Genomic DNA, 21750 nt, shown 5'->3' with positions numbered 1-21750 from the left:
ATGGTAGGCTAGGGGCTTTAGACCAACACTCGGTTGAAGCTAAAAACCTAAGTGGAAAAAAAAGCTAAACATCAAATGACTAACAACCTTGACTGGGAACCCAGAAAGTAAAGAAAGCACTAAATTCTGCCTTTGACCTGGAGACTTTTGCCAGTTGAGCTGTGTTATGGGAGGCCTTGCAGGACTGAGAGCTAGAGGGAGAAAAAGTAGGACTCTGATGACCACTAAAAATAGGGACTCTGATAAACAATCCAATTCTTGGATAAGGTCCCTATGGTTGAACTGGGAGTAAACTAGCCCTCATAACCTGAAGCCTACCTTCCTGTCATTCTGGGTTCAGAAAGTCTCAAGCCTTGAGCTTGGAATAAGATAATTACAGATCGCATTTCCAGGTGCTTGGTAGAAACAAGCAAAAATCTAGAGGAAGGTAACGTCCTAGACCTCAAAAAAATTGCAACAACTTTTCAAATAAGCATCTAACCCCAACACAAATTAGTCAACCATATGAAAGGACAATATGAATAAAAGCTAACAGAAACAACAGACATCAAACAGACTCACAGAAAATTCCTATTGGAATCTAATAGGAACAACAGTGCTTAGTATTTCAGGAAAATAACAGATGAGCTTAAAAATTTTAGCAGAGAACTGAAATTAAAAAGGACAGACAGCACAATTGAAAAATTCTAGCTGGAAAAAAGCAATAAATGAAATTAAGATCACAATATATGACAGGTTAGGTAGCAGGTTAGACACAGCTGAAGAGAGAATTAGTGAATTAAAAATTAGGCCAGAGAAGAGATAATCAAGATGGCAGCTTAGCAATGTGCACATTTTAGTTCGTCCTCCAGAACAACTATTAAATAACCAGAAACAGTACAGAACAACTCCTGGGGCCACATCAGTGACTGGACACACAAGGTACCCCAGTCTGGACCAGCTGGACTGGCTGCGAGCCCACCCAGAACCATGAGTTCCCCAAGCTGCGGTGGCCAGTGCCCCTCCCCCACAGGCTACTTCCCAGAGGGGAAAGGAAAGGAACTTTACCACCAGCAGGGGCTGAGCCCAATCAAACACCAATCGTGGTGTTCTGACTACTAAAAATAGGCCCCCAGCTCAGGTGAATCTGGTCAAAGTGGAGGTCGCTCATTTTTGCCCTGGTGCCAAGGAGGCTGGGCTGATGGAAAAAGGAAAAAAAAAAAGGGCAAAAGGTTTTTGTGGCTGTGTTTCTACAAAGGCTAACTGCCTTTGGATTCAGTGGCAGGGCTTCTCAGGCTGCAACTGCCCCAGGCATAGGCAGAAACAAGCTCATTTAAGGGCTTGTCTGGAGCCTGTGCCTTCCCCAGGGGAGGGGTGAAGCCCAACTCAGGTGGAATCCCTCCCTCAAGGAATTCAGACACTAGGGCTTGGTAATTTGAAGCCATTAAAACCTGCCTACAACCTCTCCTCTCCATCATGCCCCCAGCAGGGAGAGTCTGCCAAAGTTAAAGGTACCACATCATCTTATGCTGGTGGGACCTGCAGTCACACAAGCGCCACATACTGGGCAGGATAAGAAAAACAGAGCCCAGAGACTTCACAGGAAAGTCTTTCAACCTGCTGGGTCTCACCCTCAGGGAAAACTGACGCAGGTGACTCTTCCCTCAGATAGGAGGCCAGTTTGGTCTGGGAAAATCCAGCTGGGGTCTATAATACCTAAGTAGATCCTCCTAAGGGTTGGGGGGAAAAGGCACCATACAAGCAGGGCAAGAAACAAGAAAACAAGAACTGAAAAATTCTCCTCTGTTGAACAAAACCTAAGCTAGAGGTCCAGAAAAAGCTGAACTGAATGTCAAAGAACAGATAGACAACAAATTAATCCAGTAAGAAGACTCTAGGTAAAAGAAGTGAAAGCAATCTCCAGAATAAACTAATTAAGGTAATTAAATGCCTAGACTCCAGCAAAAGATAACAAATCACACTAGGAAAATTGAAGATATGGCCCGATGAAAGGAACAATCCAACAATTCAAATGAGATACAGGAGCTGAAACAATTAATTCAGAATATACGAACAGACATGGAAAACCTCATCAGAACCAAATCAATGAATTGAGGGAGGATATAAAGAAGGCAAGGTAGGAACAAAAAGAAGAAATCGAAAGTCTGAAAAACCAAATCACAGAACTTATGGAAATGAAAGGCATGGTAGAAGAGATGAAAAAAACAATGGAAACCTACAATGGTAGATATCAGGAGGCAGAAAATAGGATTAGTGAACTGGAGGATGGAACATCTGAAATCCGACAAGAAAAAGACAACATAGGGGAAAAAATGGGAAAATATGAGCAGGGACTCAGGGAATTGAAGGACAATATGAAGCACACGAATATACGTGTTGTGGGTGTCCCAGAAGGAGAAAAGAAGGGAAAAGGAGGAGAAAAACTAATGGAGGAAATTATCACTGAAAATTTCCCAACTCTTATGAAAGACTTAAAATTACAGATCCAAGAAGTACAGCATACCCCAAAGAGAATAGATCCAAATAGAAGTACTCCAAGACATTTACAGAGGTCAAAGAGAAAGAGAGAATCTTGAGAGCAGCAAGAGAAAAGCAATCCATCACATACAAGGGAAGCAGAATAAGACCAGGCATAGATTTCTCAGCAGAAACCATGGAAGCAAGAAGACAGTGGGATGATATATTTAAATTATTAAAGGAGAAAAACTGCCAACCAAGAATTTTATATCCAGTGAAATTGTCCTTCAAAAACAAGGGAGAAATTAAAACATTTTCAGACAAAAAATAACCGAGAGAATTTGTGACCAAGAGACTGGCTCTGCAAGAAACACTAAAGGGAGCACTAGAGACAGATACGAAAAGACAGAAGAGAGAGGTGTAGAGAAGAGTGCAGAAAGGAAGACTATGAGTAAAGGTAAAAAGAAGGAAAATTAGATATGACATATATAATCCAAGAGGCAAAATGGTAGAAGAAAGTACTACCCATGCAGTAATAACACTAAATGTTAAGGGATTAAACTCCCCAATCAAAAGACAGACTGGCGGAATGGATTGAAAAACAGGACCCATCTATATGCTGTCTTTACTCAAGGAACATGAGGGCAAGGACACAAACAGACATTTGCACACCAATGTTTATAGCAGCATTATTTACAATTACCAAGAGATGGAAACAGCCAAAATGTCCATCAATGGACGGGTGGCTAAACAAACTGTGGCATATACATAAGATGGAATATTATGCAGCTGTAAGACAGAATGAAGTTATGAAATATGTAACAACATGGATGGACCTTAAGGACATTATGCTGAGTGAGATTAGCGAAAAACAAAAGGACAAATACTATATGATCTCACTGATATGAACTGACATTAGTGAATAAACTTGGAATATTTTGTTGGTAACAGAGACCGTCAGAAGATAGAAATAGGGTAAGATATTGGGTAATTGGAGCTGAAGGGATACAGATTGTGCAACAGGACTGAATATAAAAACTCAGAAATGGACAGCACAATGCTACCTAATTGTAATACAATTATGTTAAAACACTGAATGAAGCTGCATGTGAAAATGATAGAGGGAGGAGGGTTGGGGACATAAATGAAATCAGAAAGAAAGATAGATGATAAAAATTGAGATGGTATAATCTAGGAATGCCTAGAGTGTATAATGATAGTGACTAAATGTACAAATTTAAAAAATGTTTTTGCATGAGGAAGAACAAAGGAATGTCATTACTGTAGGGTGCTGAAAATAGATAGTAATTAATATTTTAAATTTTCAATTTATGTGTGAGACTAAAGCAAAAAATGTTTATTTGGTACAAAATTTATATTTTGACTTGTGTATTTCCTAATATAACTTGTGTAGATAGCTTGGTTGAACAACATAAGTACATAGAACCTTGGGTAGGACATGAGATTTTGTTGGTTTGTCCAGAGTTTTGCCCCGATGAATCCCAGAGTGATTTGATCAGTGAGTGGAAAAGTAAATGCAAAGCCCCCTTCGAGGAATGGTGAGAATGAGGGAAAATTCAACCTCCCCAAGTTGAATCCTTGATATTCTCACAAGCAGTGTGGACAACCAAAGCTATAGGCTGAGGTCCCAGTCTTGGGGTCTGTTCATATGAAACTTAACCCCACAAAGGATAGGTCAAGTCTACTTAAAATTAGGCCTAAGAGTCACCCCCAAGAGAACCTCTTTTGTTGCTCAGATGTGGCCTCTCTCTCCAGCCAACACAACAAGCAAACTCACCCCCGCCTCCCCCCATCTACGTGGGACATGACTCCCAGGGGTGTGGACCTTCCTGGCAATGTGGGACAGAAATCCTAGAATGAGCTGCGACTCAGCATCAAGGGATTGAGAAAAAACCTAGAATGAGCTGAGAATTAACATCAAGGGATTGAGAAAACCTTCTCGACCAAAGGGGGAAGAGTGAAACGAGACAAATTGTCAATGGCTGAGAGATTCCAAACAGAGTTGAGAGGTTATCCTGGAGGTTATTCTTATGCATTAAATAGATATCACCTTGTTATTCAAGATGTAGTGGAGAGGCTGGAGGGAACTGCCTGAAAATGTAGAGCTGTGTTCCAGTAACCATGTTTCTTGAGGATGATTGAATAATGATAAAGATTTCACAATGTGACTGTGTGATTGTGAAAACCTTGTGTCTGATGCTCCTTTTATCTACCTTGTCAACAGACGAGTAGAACACATGGAATAAAAATAAATAATAGGGGTAACAAATATTAAAATAAATTTAGTTTGAAATGCTAGTGATCAATGAAAGGGAAGGGGTATGGTATGTATAATTTTTTTTTCGTTTTATTTTTCTGTTGTCTTTCTACTTCTTTTTCTGAATTGATGCAAATGTTCTAAGAAATGATCACGATGATGAATACGCAACTATGTGATGATACTGTGAATTACTGATTATATATGTAGAATAGAATGATCATATATTATGAATGTTTGTGTTTCTTTCTTGTAATTTTTTTAAATAAAATAAATTAGAACAGAGAAACTGTACAGAATTAAAGTTGGAGCAATAAAAAGATAGAAAATACAGAAGATTAGAAAAGAGACATAAAAGTAGGTTGGACTAACGTTTAATTGGAGTTGAGAGAAAGGGGAAGAAGCAATCTTTGAAGAGATAATGTCAGAAAATTTTCTAAAACTGATGAACACCATCAATCCACAGATTCAAGAAGCCCAGAATCAAAATAAATTTGCACTCTGCAAATTTCGTAAAAGCAAAGAGAAAAATCTTTAAAAGCAATTAGAGAATAAAGACGGTTTACCTTTAAAGGAGCAGCATTAAAGAAGACAGTGGAATGACATCTTCACAAGCTTAAAGAAGATAATTGCCGATATAGAATACTATACCCAGTGAAAATAGCTTTCAAAAAATGGAGATGAAATAAATATATATTCAGAAAGAAACAAATAGTGACTTCATCAACCACTAGCTGATTCACATTAAGGAAAATTCTAAAGAGTATTTTTCAGGCATAGTAAAAAGAAAAAAAAGTGGACAGAATGAAGATTGATGAAAGTAGTTAAACATGTGTAAGTCTAAATAAACATTGACTATGTAAAAAAATATATTGGAAGAAGACATGGGGCATATCTTCAGGGCCTTGTATTAGGCAAGGGATTTTATTTTTTATTTTTTATTTGTTTTAAAAAAACAAAAAACTTTACTGACAAATCTTCACACACATACGGTCCGTACATGGTGTACAATCAGTGGCTCACATTATCATCACATAGTTATTTTTTACCATGATCATTTTTAGAACATTTGCATCACTCCAGAAAAAGAAATAAAAGCAAAAAGAAAAAATCATACTTCCCACCCTCCACACCCCTCCCTCTCATTGACTTCCAGTGTTTCCATCTACCCAATTCATTTTACCCTTTATCCCCCTATTATTTATTTTTTAATCTATATATTTTTACTCATCCGACCATACCCTAGATAAAAGGAGCATCAGAACCAAGATTTTCACAATCACATAGTCACATTGTAAAAGCTGTATTATTATACAAATCATTCTCAGGAATGATTTGTATACTGGAACACAGCTCAACAGTTTCAGGTATTTCCCTCCAGCCTCTCCAATACACCATAAACTACAAAGGGGTATCTATATAACGCATATGAATAACCTCAAGGATAACCTCTCAACTCTTTTTGAAATCTCTCAGCCAGTGAAACTTTATTTTGTCTCATTTTTCTCTTCCCCGTTTTGGTCAAGATTTTCTCCATCCCATGATGCTGGGTCCTGGCTCATCCTGGGAGTCCTGTCCCATGTTGCCAGGGAGATGTACACCCCTGGGAGTCATGTCCCACATAGAGAAGCGGAGGGCAGTGAGTCTGCTTGTCGTGTTGGCTGAGAGAGAGAGGCCACATCTGAGCAACAAAAGAGGCTCTCTGGGGGAGACTCTTAGATCTAATTACAATTTGGCTTAGCCTATCCTTTGTAGGAATAAGTGTCATAGGGGTGAACCCCAAGATAGAGGGCTCAGCGTATTGAAGACTGATTCTTCTCTTGATTTGGGGTGTGAGCAGGGGCAGGTCTTAGCTCTGTGTGAATGAAGGCAGTGCCAGGTCCTGTGAAAAGGTGTTCTTACGAGCGCTCTGATGGTGTCTGCAGGTGAGAAACAAAAGAAACGGATGCGTTTGGTGTGAGAGAGGCTCGGCAAGGCCCTGAGCACACATGGCGTAGGCAAGGGATTTTAGACTTTATGTCAAAAGCATGAGCCACACCTCTCTCTCCAGCCAATACAAGCAAGCCCATCACCCTCCCCCTGTCTACGTGGAACATGACTCCCAGGGGTGTGGACCTTCCTGGCAACGTGGGATGGAATCCTGGAATGAGCTGAGACTCAGCATCAAGGGATTGAGAAAACCTTCTCCACCAAAAGGGGGAAGAGGGAAATGAGACAAGGTGTCAATGGCTGAGAGATTCCAAACAGTGGAGAGGTTATCCTGGAGGTTATTCTTATGCATTAAGTAGATATCACCTTGTTAGTCAAGATGTAGTGGAGAGAGGCTGGAGGGAACTGCCTGAAAGTGTAGAGCTGTGTTCCAGTAGCCATGTTTCTTGAGGATGATTGTATAATGATACAGCTTTCTCAATGTGACTGTGTGATTGTGAAAACCTGTGTCTGATGCTCCTTTTATTTACCATGTCAACAGATGAGTAGAACATATGGGATAAAAATAAATAATAGGGGGAACAAATGTTAAAATAAATTTAGTTTGAAATGCTAGTGATCAATGAAAGGAAGGGGTAAGGGGTATGGTATGTATAATCTTTTTTTTCTCTGTTATCATTTTATTTCTTTTTCTGTTATCTTTTTATTTCTTTTTCTGAATCGATGCAAATGCTCTAAGAAATGATCAATATGCAACTATGTGATGATATTGAGAATCACTGATTATATATGTAGAACGGAATGATATGTTAATGTCTGTTTGTTCTTCATTTTTAAAAATTAATAAATTAATTAATTAAGAAAAAAAGCATGAGCCACAAAAGAAAAAAATAAACTGGACTTCATCAAAATTAAAAACTTTTAGGTATCAAAGGACATCGTGAGGAAAATGAAAAGACAACCTACAGAATGGAATAAACTAATTGGAAATCATATATCTAATAAGAGTTTAATATCCAGAATACATGAAGAACTCCTACAATTCAACAACAAAAAGACAACCTAATTAAAATATGGGCAAAAGGACTTGCATTAACATTCCTTCAATGAATATATAAAAATGGCCAATAAGCTCATGAAAACTTGCTCAACATCACTAGCCATTAGGGAAATTCAAATCAAAACCACAATGAGATACTACAGCACACCCACAAGAATGATTATTATTTGAAAAAAGATGTTCAGGAAGATGGTAGAGTAAGGAGCTGCAGGGCTCACAGCTCTTCCAAAAACAGAAAAGACAAGCAGAAACCGTCCGAGACAACTGTTGTGGGGCTCCAAAGACCAGGGGAGAATAACACGGCATCCAGAGAAGAGTGGGAGAGAAAGACTGAGAAACTGCGGTGAAGAGCCATGAGTGGCTAACTCGGCCACGTCTTCTGGCACCCATCCCCTGCCCGCGAAGCAAGCAGCTTCAGGTAGGTCCGGTCCCTCCTCCGTAAGAACATGGCCCAATACTGATCGGGCTGTTGATGGGCGAATTTAGACCGCTGGGTCCCTCTGCATTAGCCCATCCCAGACAAGTGCCTGTGGACCTTTGTTTCTACCCAGCAGAGGGTATTAAGCTGTGGGGAACAGACTGCTAAAGAGTGCCATCTGCAGGACAGGCCGAGGAAGCGCAGGCTTGGAGCTGGGGCGGGGGAGGGGAGGCTTTGTGGCGTCTTCCCTGACCCTCTCCCCTATCTGGCCCTGTTTTGGTTGAAATACTGATGAACCAAGTGCCAAAGAAGAGCCTTAACGCAAACCCAAGCAAACACAAAATCCTAAACTAAAGAAAGAGAAAATAACCTTCAGAATAATCTCATCAAGATAATCAGATGCCCAGATATCAGAAAAGACAAACAAACAAGTTGTATTAGGGTTCTCTAGGGAAACAGAACCAACAGATGTCTGTAAATATGAGATTAATAAAAGCATCTCACACAACTGTGGGGATGCAAGAGAAAAACCCATAGGCAGGCTGGGAGTCTGGCAACTCTGATAAAGGTCCTTGATAAACTCCATAGGAAAGGCTGACTGGCTGAAGAAGAAATGAAAATTCTCTCCTCTCCCTTAAAAGTCTTCAACTGGTTGAATTAAATCCAACTGATTGGATTCACTTGTTAGAGAAGTCACACCCTTAGTTGATCATAGATGTAACCAGTCACAGATACAATCAACTGACTGATGATGTAGTAAACCAGCCTTTGTGGCTGGTTGTGGCTTCTCACAACCAGCCACAAAGTATCTTTGCAGTCACAGTTAGCCCAGTGCTTGCCCGACCACGTGGGTACTGTCACCTGGCCCAGTTGACACATCTGAGCCCCACCATCACATAAGCCATACTAAGAAACAGAAGGATATGGCCCACTCGAAGGAAAAAGTTAAAAAGTTCGAGGACATGTAGAGGTATGCAACTGGGCAAATGAAACTTGAGGATAGTACGCTGAATGAAATGTCAGAAACAAAAAGACAAATGTTATGGATTTAAATGGACTAACTATAATATACAAACTTGGAGAACTGAAGTCAAGAGCATGAGTTATCAGGTTGGGGCCTATTGTAAAGGTTCCTAGATTGTAAGCTTTTATAGCAGTCATTTCTATTCCAGAATTGTAACTGTTATTTCTAAATTCTGAGACACTATTTGTGTATAACCTCGTCATGCCCTGGAACTTTGAGTGTGACACCTGAGACTAAGAAAGACTCTGAAGCCATGAAAGTCAGCATGACCCCATACAGCAACTGTTAAAAAAGTCATCAGGCTTCGACAAGAGATAGGAACGAAGCTGATCTGGATAGGACGAAGGTAAATCAGAATACAGAGTAAAGGATGATACGGTCTATATTTTAAAACTTCAACTCCTGTAGGAGACCAAAGGAAGAGATGTTTATTTGGTGCAAAATTTATATTTTTCATAGCACATTATCTAATTGTGCTGGTTTGAAAGGATTTATGTACCCCAGAAAAGACATGTTTTAATCCTGATCTAATCTTGTGGGAGCAGCTGTTTCTTTTAATCTCTAGTCAACTTTTAATTAGATTATTTCCATGGAGATGTGACACACCTAATTGTGGGTATTAATTTGATTAGATGGAGATGTGACTCCACCCATTCCACGTGGGCCTTGATTAGTTTACTGGAATCCTAAAAAGAGGAAGTATTTTGGAGAAAGCAGAGCCACAGAGCCTACGCAACTTTGGAGATGAAGAAGGAAAACGCCCCTGGGTAGGCTTCATAAAGCAGGAAGCCTGGAGAGAAAGCTAGCAGATGTTGCTATGTTCGCCATTTCCAGTTGAGAAAGAAACCCTGTACTTCATTGGCCTTTCTTGAGTGAAAATAACCTCTTGCTGGTGGCTTAATTTGGGCATTTTTATAGATTGCTTTAACTGGGACAGTTTCATGGCCTTAGAACTGTAAACTTGCAACTTAATAAATTCCCCCTTTCTAAAAGCCATTCCATTTCTGGTATATCATATTCTGGCAGCTCGCAAATTAGAAGACTAATTTAACAAGGGCACATGGAATCTTGAATAGGACATGAAATCTTGTTGGTTTGTACAGGTTAGTGTGACGCCCCAATACTTCCCAGAGTTAATATGAGCAGAGAATAAAAAAAATATTTGTGAAGTCCCCTTGGGGGGCTGGGAGAAAGGAGGAAATATTAAACTTCCCTATCTGGGGAATTCCTGATATTCTCACAAGCAGTAGAGACAACCAATTCAATAGATTGGGCCCTCAATCTTGGGGCTACAAAACTTATTCCTGCAAAGAGGAAGCTAAGTCTACTGATAATTATGTCTAAGAGTCACCCCCACAGACCTCTTTTGTTGCTCAGATGTGACCTCTCTCTCTAAATCAACTCAGCAGGTGAACCCACTGCCCTTCCACGACTCCCAGGGTATAAATCTCCCTGGCAACGTGGAATCTGACTCCTGGAGATGTCATCATGGGATTGAGAAAAACTTCTTGACCAAAAAGGGGAAGAGAGAAATGAGATAAAATAAAGTTTTAGTGGCTGAGAGATTTCAAACAGAGTTGAAAGGCTCTCCTGGAAGCTATTCTTATGTACTGTATAGGTATCCCTTTTTTGTTTATGGTGTATTGGAGGGGCTGGAGGGAAGTACTTGAACTGTTGAACTGTATTCCAGTAGCCTTGATTCTTGAAGGTGATTGTATAACTATATAGATTTTACAATGTGACTGTGTGAGTGAAAGTCTGTGCTGATCTTTCCTTTATCCAGGATATGGATAGATGAGTAAAAAAATAAGGACAAAAAATAAATAATGGGAAGGAGTAGAATAAGGGGTAAAAAATTTTGGTAGATTGCAATGTTAGTTGTCAATGAGAGGGAAGGGTAAGGGGTATGGGTTGTATGGTTTGGTTTTGTTTTGGAGTGATGCAAATGTTCTAAAAATTATCATGGTGACGAATACTCAACTATGAAATGCTATTGTGAGCCATTGATGGTATACTTTGGATGGACTGTATGGTACGTGAAGATATCTCAAAAATATTTAAAACAGAGTTGGAGGACATACAGAATTTGGAACAACTAATCAAAGATATTACAAAAAATCTCCTAAATTAATTCAAGGAGATGAAGAAAATATGACTACAAAGACAAAGGATATTAAGAAGGCACTGGATGAGCATAAAGAAAAGTTTGAAAGCATGCAAAGAAAAACAACTGAACTTATGGGAATGAAAGACACAAGAGATGAGATTAAAAACATGGTAGAGGACTTCTGGGAAGGTAGCAGAATATGATAGGCTGAGTTCACCCCTGCCCATTGAACAACTGGAAAAATGACCGAGTCAGTGATTCCAGGGTACGAGTGACCCATGAGGGGCTTCTACATTGTATAGGGAGGACCTGAATGAAAAAGCAGAGAAATTATGATTGAGAGGGCAGGGTGAGTTTACTCAACTGTGACTGCACCTGGGGTGGGCTGCAACCTGCGGGCCAGAGTGGGTGCCAAAAAACGGCATGCTCACACACTCCCACCTCCATATCAATCTTGGAGATCTTCCCTCTCAGCTCCACAGCCGAGAGCTCCCATGGGGAAGCTGGAAGCCAGCAGACGTGGTTTACCTATGCACAGAGACCTTGCTGCCAGTGCACAGTGCCTAGCTCTGACCCCTGAGGCTGGCTGCTGTGGGGGCCAGGTTTTGGCTGAGATTTGGGGGCACTCCCCTCGGGGGTGGGGACACAGAGCTGAACTGAACTGACATTTGACTGATGAAAAGAGACTCTCTGTCCTGCTACCTCTATCCTCTCTCCATGGAGGTCTGGAGCACTCACAGTGTGCACATGTGGAGAGGCGGAGTGATGGAACGAGCCATGCCACACTACCAGGCAGTCCTAAGTGGGTTCTGGGCAGGGGTAGTTGAAATATTTTGTCCGATAGCCCAAGGTCATTCCACGCAGGAGCCTGAGGACCACCAAACCCATTGTGCTGAAAGTCAATAACAGGTAGAGAGCTGGAAATTTTACAAATAAATGGAGGCTAAATAACATGCTCTTAAACAACCAGTGGGTCAAAGAAGAAGTTGCAAGAGAAATCAGTAAATAGCTTGGACGAATGAAAACAAGAAAACAACACATCAAAACTTATGGGATGCAGTGAAGGCAGTGCAGAGAGAGAAGTGATGTAGGCACTTTTTGATGTAAGTGCCTACATCAAAAAGGAAGAAAGAGCTAAAATCAAAGATCTAACTGCACACCTGGAGGAACAATAGAAGAACAGAATCTAATCCCAAAGTAAACAGAAGGGAAGAAATAACAAAGATTAGAGCAGAAATCAATGAAATTGAGAACATCAACAACAACAAAACAATAGAGAGAATCAATAAAACCAAAAGTTAGTTATTTGAGAAGATCAATAAAACTGATAAACCGTTTACTAGACTGACAAAAATAAAAAGAGAGAAGATTCAAATAAAATCAGAAATGAGAGGGGGGACATTACTACTGACCCTACAGAAATAATAAATATATCATAAGAGGATACTATGAACAACTGTGTACCAACAAATTAGACAATTTAGATGAAATGGACAATTTCCTAGAAATACACAAACAACTTACACTGACTCTGTAAGAAACAGAAGACCGCAACAAACCAATCACAAATAAAGAGATTGAATTGGTCATTGTGCTGGTTTGAAAGGAAGTACGCCCCCTAGAAAAGCCATGTTTTAATCATAATCCCATTTCATAAAGGTAGAATAATCCCTATTCAACAGTGTATGCTTGAAACTGTAATCAGATCATCTCCCTGGATGATGTGATTTAGTCAGGAGTGGTTGTTAAACTGGATTAGGTGACAGCATGTCTCCACCCATTTGGGTGGGTCTTGATTGGTTTATTGGAGTCCTGTAAAAGAGGAAATGTTTTGGAGAATAGGAGATTCAGAGAGAGCATAGCAGAATGACATAGCCACGAGAAGCAGAGTCCACCAGCCAGTGGCCTTTGGAGATCAAGAAGGAAAATGCCTCCCAGGGAGCTTCATGAAACTGGAAGCCAGGAGAAGAAGCTAGCAGATGATGCCATTTCACCATGTGCCCTTCCCGATGAGAGAGAAGCCCTGACTGTGTTCACCATGTGCCCTTCCACTTGAAAAAGAAACCCTGAACGTCATCGGCCTTCCTGAACCAAGGTATCTTTCCCTGGATGCCTTAGATTGGACATTTCTATAGACTTGCTTTAATTGGGACATTTTATCAGCCTTAGAACTGTAAACTAGTAACTCATTAAATTCCCCCTTTTAAAAGCCATTCTGTTTCTGGTATTTTGCATTCTGGCAGCTAGCAAACTAGAACAGTCATCAAAAACCTCCCAACAAATAAAGCCCAGGATCAGATGGCTTCAAAGGTGAATTATACCAATCATTCCAAGTAGAATTAACACTAATCCTGCTCAAATTCTCCCAAAAAAATTGGAGAAGAGGAAACTTTACCTAATTAATTATATGATGCCAATATCACACTAATCCCAAAGCCAGATAAATAAGCTACAAGAAAGGAAAATTAAAGACCAATATCTCTAATGAATGTAGATGCAAAAATCTTCAACAAAATACTTGCAGATCAAATCCGACAGTACATTAAGTAATTATGCACCATGACCAAGTGGGTTTAGTTTTAGGTAGAGGGTGGTATAACAAAAAAGAAAGCAATTAAGTGAATGGATACACCACATTAATGTAATAAATTAACAAATAGAAGGGAAAAAAAACCCACACACACATGATCATATCAATTGACCCAGAAAAGGCATTTGACAAAATCCAGCATCCTTTCTTAATAAAAACACTTCAAAAGATAGGAATCAAAGGAAATTTCCTCAGTGCTAAAAGCCATATATGAAAAACCCACAGCTAACATCAGACTCAGTGGTGAAAGACTGAAAGCTTTCCCTCTAAGATTGGGAACAAGACAAGGATGCCCATTGTCACCACTGTTATTCAATATTGTGCTAGAAGTTCTAGCTACAGAAATTAGGCAAGAAAAAGAAATAAAAGGCATCCAAATTGTAAAGGAAAAAATAAAACTGTCACTGTTTGCAGATGACATGCTCCTTTATTTAGAAACTCCTGAAAAATCTGTGACAAAACTATTATACTTAATGAACAAGTTCAGCAAAGCAGTGGCATACAAGGGCCACATGTAAAAATTGGTAGTGTTTCTTTACAGTAGTAATGAACAATATGAGAAGAAATAAAAAAAAACTTCTATTTATAACAGCAGCTAAAAGAATCAGACATCTAGAATAAATTTAAACAAGGATGTAAAGGACTTAAATTCAGAAAACTACAAAAGATTGCTAAAATAATTCAAAGAGAACTAAATAAATTTAAGGACATTCCTTTCATGAATTGGAAGACTAAATATCATTAAGATGTCAATTTACTCAAAATGATTTACAGATTCAACATAATCCTGAACAAAATTCTAATGGCCTACTTTGAAGAAATGGAAAAGCGAATTTTCAAACTTATTTGGAAGGATAAGGGGCCCCAAATAGCCAAAAATATCTTGAAAAAAGAATGAAGTTGGAAGATTCAGTTTCTGACCTTAAAACATATTACAAAGCTACTGTGGTCAAAACAGCATGGTACTGGCATAAAAATAGATATACTGTCCAATGGAATAGAATTGAGAATTCAGAAATAGACCCACACATGCGTGGTCAATTGATTTTTTTGAGAAGTCTTTAAAATATTTAATTCATTAAAAAATAATAAACCATTGTATGTTAACAATAATAATAAACCATTGAATGTTTCGTTTTTAATGAAAAATAACTATTTTGCAATCTAAACTATTAGGAAGAGTGTCATTGTTTTACATTTTTTTTTCAGGTTAATGTTTTATTAACCATTACATACATATACAAAAGTAGAGAAGATATATTTACAGGATAATTGTTATTTTTTTAAAGTAAAATGTCATTTAAAGTGTGAAAACTAGAAATTGAGCCTATTGCCTTGGCATAACTTTTTTTTTATTCAACATAACAACATACAAACAGACATTCTTACCATATGATCATTCTATTCTTGATATATAATCAACAGCTCGCAATATCATCACATGGTTGTATATTCATCATCATGATCATTTCTTAGAACATCTGCATCAATTCAGAAAAAAAATTTTTTTTAAATTCATACATACCATACGTCTTACCTCTCCCTTTCATTGATTACTAGCATTTCAATCTACTAAATTTATTTTAACATTTGTTCCCCCTATTATTTATTTATTTTTAATCCATGTGTTTTACTCGTCTGTCGATAAGGTAGATAAAAGGAGCATCACACACAAGGTTTTCACAATCACAGTCACAGTTGATTGATTTTTGACAAGACTGCCAAGTTCACTCAATTGGAACAGAATAGTCTTTTCAACAAATGGTGCTGGGAGAACTGGATATCCATATCCAAAACAATGAAAGAGGATCTATACCTTATAGAAAAATTAACTCAGAATGGGTCCAAAACCTATATATGAGGGCCAGTATCATAAAATTCCTAGAAAAAAATGTAGAGAAGTATCTTTAAGATCCTGTGGTTGGTGGTGGTTTCTTAGACTTTATACCCAAAACACAAGCAATGAAAGAAAACATGGATAATTAGGACCTCAAAATTGAATAATTTTCTATTTCAAAAGACTTTGGCAAAAAAAAAGGTGAAAATACCTTCTCAATGGGAAAACATATTTGGAAACCACATATCTGATAATTATTTAATATCCATAAGGTATAAAGAAATCCTACAACTTAACAATAAAAGGATAAACAATTCCAATTTAAAAATAGGCAAAACAAAACAAAACAAAACAAAACAAAATGCTGAAGACCTGGGTTCAATTCCCAGTGCCTGTCCATGCAAAAGAAAAAAAAAAAAAAACAGGAAAGAAAATAGGTAAAAGGCTTGAATAGACATTTTTCCAAAGAGGACATACAAATGGCTAAAAGGCACATGAAAAGATGCTCAACATCACTAGCTATTATGGAAAGGCAAATCAAAACCACAATGAGGTGTAATTTCACACCTACTAGAACGGCCACTATTAAACAAACAGAAAACTGAAAGTGTTGAGGAGAATGTGAAGAAATAGAAACACTTATTCAGTGCTGGTGGGAATGCAAAATGGTACAGCTGCTGTGGAAGACAGTTTGGCAGTTCCTCAAGAAGCCAAGTATAGAATTGCCATATGATCCAGCAATCCCACTACTAGGTATTTATACTCAGAAGAACTGGAAGCAGGGATGTGAACAGACCATTTGTGCCAGTTTGAAAGGATGTATGGACCCTAGAAAAGCCATGATTTAATTCTAATCACATTTTGTAAAGGCAGTCATTTCTTTTAATCCATACTCAGTACGTATGTTGGAAGCTTTAATTAGATAATCTCCATGGAGATGTGACTCAGTGTGGGTATTAAACTTGATAGGTGGAGACATGTCTCCACCCATTCCAGGTGGGTCTTGATTGTTTTACTGGAATCCTTAAAAGAAGAAGCACTTTGGAAAAAGCTAGAGGACAGCAAGAGAGAAAGCCAGGAGATTCAGAGAGAGCAGAGAAGAATGACATAGCCCCGAGAAGCAGAGTCCACCAACCAGCAACTCTTGGAGATGAAGAGGGAAACACCTCCCGAGGAGCTGGACAGGAAGCCAGCAGATGATGGTGTGTTCACCATGTGCCTTTCCAGCTGAGAGAGACCCTGAACTTCATCGGCCTTCTTGAATCAAGGTATCTTTCCCTGTATGCCTTAGAGTGCACATTTCTATAGACTTGCTTTAATTGGGACATTTCCATGGCCTAAAAACTGTTAACTTGCAACTTATTAAATTCCCCTTGTTAAAAGCCATTCCGTTTCTGGTATACTGCATTCTGGCAGCTAGCAAACTAGAACACCAGTGTTCATAGCGGCATTGTTCACAATTGCCAAAGGATAGAAGCAATCCAAGTGTCCACCAACTGATGAATGGATAAATAAAATGTGGTATATACAAATGACGGACTATTATCCGTCCCAACGCATGTGACAACAGGGCTGAACCTTGAGGTCATTATGTCAAGTGAAATAAGCCAGATGCCAAAGGATATTGTATAATGTGAATATAATGAGCAAACTCATGGGGTTAATATCTAGCATGTAGATGACCAGAAGAAAGATTGAGGTTACAGAATGGGGAGCTGATGCTTAATTTGTACAGAATTTTTATAAGGTTGACTGTAAATGTTTGGAAATGGGTAGAGGTGATGGTAGCACATTACTGTGAGTGTAATTAATAGTGCTAAATTGTATGTGCGGCTGCAGTTGAAAAGGGAAGTTTAGGGTCGTGTATGTCAATTGAAGGAAAGTTAGAGGGTGAAACACGGGACCTGCAACACAGCGAACCCTCCTGCGGGTGATGAAGGTGGGTGATAGTACACATAGAAGTATCTTCTTTCATGAACTAGAACCAATGTGTGGCACTATTACAACGAGTTAATTATAGAGAGAAAATGTACCTATTGCAAACTATGGACTAGAGTTAGTAATATTTTAAGATTCTTTCATCAATTGTACAAAGGTACCACACCAATGCTAAGTGTTAATATGGGGGGTATAAGAGGTATGGGGTTTTTCTTTTTGGAACAATAAAAATGTTCTAAAATTTATTGCTGTGATGAAAGTACAACTCTGTGATTGTATGAGAACATTAATTGTACACACTTGATGGATTGTATGGGGTAAATAAAACTGATTTTTAATAAAAGAAAAATAACAACTCTTAGGAACACTCATGCATTTTTGGTGAGAATGTAAAACGGCTCAACCCCTATGGAAAATAGTTTGCTGGTTCTTCAGAAAAGTGAGCATAGAATTACCATGTGACCCAGCAATCTCACTTCCGGGTCTATATCCAAAAGGATTGAATGCAGGGATACAGATATTTGTACATCAATGTTCATAGCAGCATTATTGAACAATAGTCAAAAGGTGGAAACAACTCAAGTGTACATCAACAGCTGTATAGAAAAACAAAATACACAATGAATATTATTCAGCTGGAAAAAGGAATACAATTCTGATACATATGACAACATGGATGAGCCTTAAAGACATCATGTTGAGTGAAACAGGCCAGATACAAAAGGACAAATATTGTATGACATCACTTATTTGAATAATTAAAATATGCAAATTCAAATAGAGGTAGAAAGTATATTAAAGATTACCAGGGCCAGTACGGGGGCTGGGGAATTATGGCTTAAAGGGTATAGTTTGTTTGGGGTGATTGAAAAGCTTTGGAAATGAATGGTGGTGATAATAACACAACACTGTGAATGTAATTAATAATATCACTGAATTGTATATTTGAAAGCGGTTACAATGGGAAATTTTATATTGTATATGTGTTACCACAATAAAAAAAAAACAGAACCATACAACACAAAGAGTGAATCCTAAAGTAAATTATGGACTTTAGTTAACAATCTAATCATCATAATATTGACTCTTCAGTTGTAACAAATGCACCATACTAATATAATATGTTATTAGGGAAAGCAGTGTATATGTAGAGAGGTATACGGGAACTCTGTTCCTTCTGTGTTATTTTTCTTTAAACCTACATCTGCTTTAGAAAATAGAGTCTATTAAATAAAAATGTACAAAACAACCTCACTGAAGGGAGTGAAGGGAAAGATGCTGTTCTAAGTAACTTGGAAATGAGTAGAGTTATTGGATGAAAGGCAAAGAAACTGTAAAAAACACTGTACCTTACTTGATACAGTTGTTTTTCATGGCTATATGGTTAACAATTCCGATTCCACTGTACATATATAGTGGAACGGAACAGTTAAGTAAACGGTGGAGGTTGGGAACCTGTTTTCTTATTGCTGGAATGGGAATTGACACTCTCATACGGTCCCATGCTCTGCCAGGCGAGTGGGCCTAGAAGTAAGACCCTCCAGTAGCAGAGTACACATCTAGCACTCAGATCTTGGATTCTAGCACCATTCTCCATTACAAAGAACCAGGGTTCCTTGGAGAAACGTCTGATTTTAGAACTGCTGGAAATATACATTGCCTGGAGCATCTGGTAGGACCAGAAAGTAAGGAAATGCTAAACAAAAACAAAAAACACACACAAACACCAATAAATACATAAGCAAGTCAAAGGGACTGTATTAGTTTGTTAAGCTGCCATAATGCAATACACCAGAAATGGAATGGCTTTTAAAAAGGGAATTTAATAAGTTACAAGTTTACAGTTCTAGTGCCAAGAAAATGTCCAAACTAAAGCACCAACAAGAGGTTACCTTTACTCAAGAAAGGCTGATGCTGTCTGGAACACCTCTGTCAGCTGGGAAGGCATGTGGCTGGCATATGCTGGTCCCTTGCTCCTGGGTTCTGTTGTTTTTGGCCTCTGTTTCCAGTGGGGGCTCCTTACTCAGCATCTGTGAGCCTTCACTTAGCTCCTCCAGGGCACAACTCTGGGTTCTGGCTTACTTAGCATCTCACAGGAAGGCGCATGGCAACATCTGCTGGGCCCTGCATCTCCAAATGCCTGTGTCTCATGTTGGCTCTGAAGCAACTGTTCCCCAAATATCTGCATCTGCTCTGAACTCTCTCCAAAATGTTTCTCCTTTTAAAGGACTCTGGGAAACTAATCAAGATCCACCTAGAATTGGGTAGTCACATCTCCATCTAATCAAAAGGTCACACCCACAGCTGAGTGTGTCACATCTCAGTGGAGATAATCTAATCAAAAGTTTCCACCCTACAGTAGTGAATCAGTTTTAAAAGAAATGGCTGCCCCCACAAGATTGGATGAGGATGAAAACATGGCTTTTCTGGCATACATAATCATTTCAAACCTGCACAGGGACATAGGCGCCAACTGAAAGAGTACCCAGTGAACAAAGCTAAAACAATATGAGCAACAAATTAAAGTAATATTAGAGACAAATCTCTTGTGCAGAAGAAATCCAAATTATTTATATAAATATTCTACCCTCAAGCAGGTGGAACAAACTCTCCACTATCTAAGCATGGGCTGCACATAATGAATTTCTTCCAAAAAGACAGTGTGTGTGTGGGGGGGGGGGGGTGGAAGCAAATGGGAATGTTCAGAGTAACTTTACAGTGGAGAAACTTGACAAATACTACCTCAGCCAGGTGATCAAAGGTCAACAGTGACAGTGATAAGTCATGCTGATTGTCTGAACTCGAGATGATGCGATAAAAATAACACTTTACCTCTTTTGACCTCCTCCCGAAGTTCATAATTCCACTCTAATCGTGAGGAAAAAAATCAGCCAAATCCCAGTTGAGAGATATTCTACAAAATACTTGATCAGCACTCCTCAAACCTCTCAAGGTCATTTAAAACAGGAAATTCTGAGAAACTGTCACAGCCAAGAAGGGCTTAAGGAGACATGACAATTCAATATAATGTGGTATTCTGGATGCTATCCTGGAATGGAAAAAGAACATTAGGTAAAACCTAAGGAAATATGAATAAAATATGGACTTTAGTTAATAATATATCAATGTTGGTTTATTAATTATACAAATAGACAATATTAATGCAAGATATTAATAACAGGTAAAACTGGGGATAGGTATATGGGAACTCTCTGGACCATCTTCACAATTTTTCTGTAAATCTAAATTCAAAGTTTATTTAAATCAAAACAAAAGAGAAAGTAGAATAGACAGAATAAATAGAAAGTACAAGTAATATGGCAGATTTAAGCCATAATACATAAGTAACTTTACTAAACATAAATGTATTAAATTCTTCAATTAAAAATCAAAGATTGTCATGCTTGATCAATAAAATAAAGACAACTATATCTTGGTCACAAGAATATATCTAAAACACATGTGTTCTAGTTTGCTAGCTGCTGGAATGCAATATACCAGAAACGGAGTGGCTTTTAAAAAGGGGAATTTAATGAGTTGCTTGTATACAGTTCTAAGGCCGAGAACATGTCCCAATTAAAACAAGTCTATAGAAATTTCCAATCAAAGGCATCCATCCAGGGCAAGATACCTTGGTTCATGAAGGCCAATGAAGTTCAGGATCTCTCTCTCAAGTGAGAAGGCATAAGGTGAACACAGTCAGGGCTTCTCTCTCTCAGCTGGGAGGATACATGGTGAACACGGTGTCATCTGCTAGCTTTCTCTCCTGGCTTCCTGTTTCATGAAGCTCCCAAGGAGGTATTTTCCCTCTTCATCTCCCAAGGTCACTAGCTTGTGGACTCTTTGCTTCGTTGTGCTGCAGCATTCTCTGCTCTCTCCGAATCTCTTTCATTCTCCAAAATGTTCCCTCTTTTATAGGACTCCAGAAACTTCTCAAGACCCACCCGAATGGGTGGAGACATGTCATCACCTAATCCAGCTTAACAACCTCTCTCGATTACATCACAGTTCCAGGGAGATAATCTGATTACATTTTCAAACATACAGTATTGAATAGGGATTAGATGAAGCGGTTGCCTTTACAAAATGGGATTAGGATTAAAACATGACTT

This window comes from Tamandua tetradactyla, chromosome 4, assembly GCF_023851605.1.
Source record: "Tamandua tetradactyla isolate mTamTet1 chromosome 4, mTamTet1.pri, whole genome shotgun sequence".
Classification (NCBI taxonomy): Eukaryota; Metazoa; Chordata; class Mammalia; order Pilosa; family Myrmecophagidae; genus Tamandua; species Tamandua tetradactyla.
Note: the sequence above shows the minus strand (reverse complement) of the source record.